Source organism: Gopherus evgoodei, chromosome 12 (genome assembly GCF_007399415.2).
Source record: "Gopherus evgoodei ecotype Sinaloan lineage chromosome 12, rGopEvg1_v1.p, whole genome shotgun sequence".
NCBI lineage: Eukaryota > Metazoa > Chordata > Testudines > Testudinidae > Gopherus > Gopherus evgoodei.
This window is the reverse complement of record NC_044333.1, coordinates 28,021,360-28,025,351: the sequence shown is the minus strand read 5'-3', so window position 1 is coordinate 28,025,351 and position 3,992 is coordinate 28,021,360. Positions and strand designations below refer to the sequence as shown.

The 3,992-nt window shown below is 43.2% G+C and overlaps 1 long non-coding RNA gene across 1 annotated transcript; it reads left to right on the top strand.

Moving 5' to 3' along the window:
* Positions 1-861: 861 nt before the first annotated feature.
* On the top strand, positions 862-3,212 carry LOC115660394. The gene is made up of 3 exons (XR_004002813.1): positions 862-995; positions 1,636-1,730; positions 2,972-3,212. It is a non-coding gene; the product is annotated as an uncharacterized LOC115660394 (long non-coding RNA).
* Positions 3,213-3,992: the final 780 nt, after the last annotated feature.

Here is a 3,992-nt window from a genome sequence, read left to right as displayed (position 1 = left end):
ACAATGGGTGAAACTGATTAACTGATTGTCATTGTCATCTGTTACTGTGTCCTGATAAAACCATCAAGTTCCTCTCTCCCAAGGCCTGTACCTATGTGGAACAGAGCAGTTGTGCTATAAATGAGAAAGAAGAAATGGTACTAACTAGCCATGTACCCATCATCATCCAGATTGATTTGCCTGAATGCTTCCCCTCCTTTGTTTGTTTTCTTTTTCTCTTTAGTTTGTGAGCTCTCCAAGGCAGTGTGTGCCACCTTACGTGTTTGCACATTATCTTGCACAGTGTGACCCAAACGTGACTGAAGTCTTTGGGAACTGTCCCATTATAACGTTTATTCAATGTCATTGCCATTTTAATACAATTTTCTGGCAATTCTTTAGTTTAAAATTTAGAATATAATTGTTCTGTCAGGCAAAATATTTCATAATTTTAAAGTCACATTAGATTCCTGCTCGATCCCCCCCCCCCTCCTAAAATGAGTACAGTAAAATCAGGTCTCTTCTGTAGTCTAGATCTTGCATTCATAACCCGGTACATAACAAGTTCCAGACTGCTAATCATCTCAATCATTTTGGGTGTATTTTTCTTCTGTTGTTCTCTTTATCGTTCTGGGTTTCTTGAGGTTTACTGCCTCAGTTATTTTCCATTACTGCAGCCACAATTTCTGCAGCTGTCATCATCTTAGCAGTTGGCATGTTATCATCAGCATGGATTCACATTTGTACAGTCTCTATGGGTTTTCTGCCACATCCAGGAGAGTTACTATTTCTTCAGTATTCTTTCCCATTTCTGTTTGTGGCTCAGATATTGTATGAGGGTCCATTTGTTTCATTCTTATAGAACACTCCAGGGAGAACACTCACCCAGCTTTTTTCTGTGTTTCACCAGTATTCTGGGTCATTGAAGATCTGAAGACAACCTTCCTTAATGTATAGCTCACACAGGAGAGACAAGGCAAAATCCAGATCCTGATTTACCCCAAGTTCAGAGATTTGTGGGTTTGGTTATTTATTATTATTATGGTTAACCAGCCCACAAGAAGTATTTTCCATAAGATTCTCAATCTGGGGAAACTGGTGATCTTGTTATTGTAGAGGATTTCAAATACAATAGCAACAGACACTGATCTGTCTTCCCAAACAATAATACAGTTCTGTGACTGTCTGTACCCGTATCTTCGCCCCCTCCTACATTAAGTATGTTAAATTTTGTACAAAGCATATTGTGTAAGGTATCATTGAAAACTCATGATTTGCTGATTATTATTGTCCTGGTAAAATACCTGTGGCAACATTGTATGTAAGATTCCACTGTGTGATATTACTGGGACATGTTCCAACATGTTTTGGAGGCAGTCACGAACAAATTCTCCAGAGACTAAAAGCTAGTCAATGCCTCAGCCAGATGTCAATGGGATCAAAGGGACCATCACCTGATTAAGTGGTCACTCTTCCACAGGAGACAGGTTGTGGGCAAAAGATCTACATTCTGGCAAAGGAGCAGCTTAAGGTTGCTGGCCACACCAGCTTTGTGTCCTGAATATCAGCTGGAGATGATTCTTGTACAAAAGAAAGGGCTATAAAGGGAGATTGGCAGATGCCCCAAATCATCTCTCCCTTGCTTTCTACCCACAGAATCATCAGCCCCTGAAGAACAAAGAAAGCAGCATTGGAGTGTTGGGAAATCCAGACTGAAAGAGGTTCAGCTAGCCAGACTACTGGAATATGTGGTGAGAGATGCCTTTGCTTGTATTCACTTAACAAGCTAAGTTAGGTGTTAGTTGTGGCTTATTTCTTTGTAACCAGTTCTGACTCAGATGCTTCATTACATGTAGTCACTTAAAATCTATCTTCCTTTAGTTAATACGTGTGTGTTGTTGTTTTATCTAGACCAGTGTGTTTGGACTGAAGTGTTTGGGGAAACTCCATTGGGGATAACAAGATTTGTGGATATCATTTTCTATTAATAAATGACAGACTTTATTTGAGCTTGTATTGTCCAGCAGGATGTCCAAGATGTACATTTCTGAGGGAAAGTCTGGGACTGGGAGTTTGCAGGTGTTGCTCTGTAGTGTAATTCATGAGTGGCTGGCTATATCACTCACACAATATAGCTGGAAGTGATTTACATACTGTGTGTGAGCAGACAAGGTATAGTTGCTCTCACAGCAAAGCAGTGTAAAACCCCCCAAGACTGGGGAATTGAGGGGACACAGCTGTCCATTAGATGAAATTGTACCTTGGGTCATAGACACCAACTTTCTCCAGCGCCGGTGGGTGCCCTCGCCCCAACTCCACCCTTTCCCTGCCCCTGGCCCTGCCCCCATTCCAACCCCATCCCCAAAGTCCCCACCCTCACTCTACCCCCTCTCTGCCCCTATTGGATCCCTTCTCCAAATCCCAGCCAAGGCCCCACCTCTTCCCCCAGCACGCTCCTCCCTCCTCCACAAATCAGCTGTTTCACAGTGCAAGTGCTGGGAGGGAGGAAAAGCAGGACACAGCAGTGCGCTTGCAGAGGAGATGGAGGTAAGCTAGAGAGGGGGTGGGGGAGAGATGCCAGTTGGTGCTGAACACCTACCACTTTTTTTCTGTGGGTGCTCCAGCCCCAGAGCACCCACGGAGTTGGTGCCTATGCCCTGGTTTATGTCACAGTGTAAGGGAACTCTCTTTATTATTCAGTTTTTACAGTTATCCCCACATAGCCATCTTGGATTTCCCTTAGTTGTTGTTGAGAATCCATGTTTGGTGCCCTTTTTCCCCACCCTTTGGTGCTCTTTTTGTTAAAGGCAGGAAAAGAGGCAGGTCATGTGACTGGTAATCTGCCTAGTAATAGGGCAGTAAAAAGTCCAGCCCTCCAGTCATACAGGGCTGCCCATCTGAGAGGCAGACAGGTACCACACTAAGGGTTGCTGGGGTAGGGTACATACCTGCATGTGAGGATAGCTGTCCATCTGCCACCATGTGGTTTCAGTTCACACACGACGGCGCAGGGAGGAAGACCTGTGAAGAGAAGAACAAAGTTGTGAGCTTACTTGTTTGGAAGTCCCATCCACAGGAGCCTGCTGTCACTGCCTGCATCTGGTGCTTCATCCTGTCATGTCAGTGGATGTCTATAACCAAGCTGCAAGATATGTTAAAGAGCCATCTCTGCTCTGATTACCTGTCCTGTCTGGGTCAGGGCTTTAAGGTTTTTACAGCTGTAGCTGGGTTTGTATTTGGTCCTCTATAGTTATAGTTTGGAAGTCCTTAGTGTTTATCCCTTTATTACTGTTTTAACTGTTGTGTTATAAATAAAGCTGTTATTTTAAGTTTACCTTATCTTTGTAAGTTTTCTCTGGGGCTAACAACGTGATGACAAATGTGGGATAGGGAGGTGAATCTAGGCTGATTTCCTGGCCAGATCAAGAATCAGTCAACAACAGAGTCACAGCTGCTTTTATCTTTATTAGAGATGGTCAGAAAATGGTAACAACATTTTTGGCTAAAATATTTTTGGGTGATTTTTTTGTGGGGGGGGGTCAAAATCTCTTTCTGGTGGAAATGTTTTAACAAACTCTACTCTCTGGCTGTCCCCCCCAGCTAATGCCACTAGTTTAATGCTTCTGTTACAATCATTCACCCTTTTCCTAGGCATGTTAAAATCACTTCAACTGTTCCCACTAAATGCGGTAGGAATTGATTGGGCTTTAGTTCAGCAAGTTCCTCTCTTCATCATTGTTATTTGTTTGTTTATACTCTGGTAGTGCTCACAAGCCCCAGTTCTATTTGGGCCCCACGCTGTTAGCTGACTTACAAGCTCTGTGGGAATACACAGTCCTTTCCCCAAACATTTTACAATCTAAAAAAGGCAAAAGACTCTTCATTCATTCCTTTGTATTTATTATGGCCAGTAAAGATAAGAGGAGAGAGATTGGAAGGTGAGGAGAGAGAAAATGTTGCAGAGGAGCATGGAAATCCAGCAGTGGAGGTGCTGTGAGTAAAAAGGGCAGGAG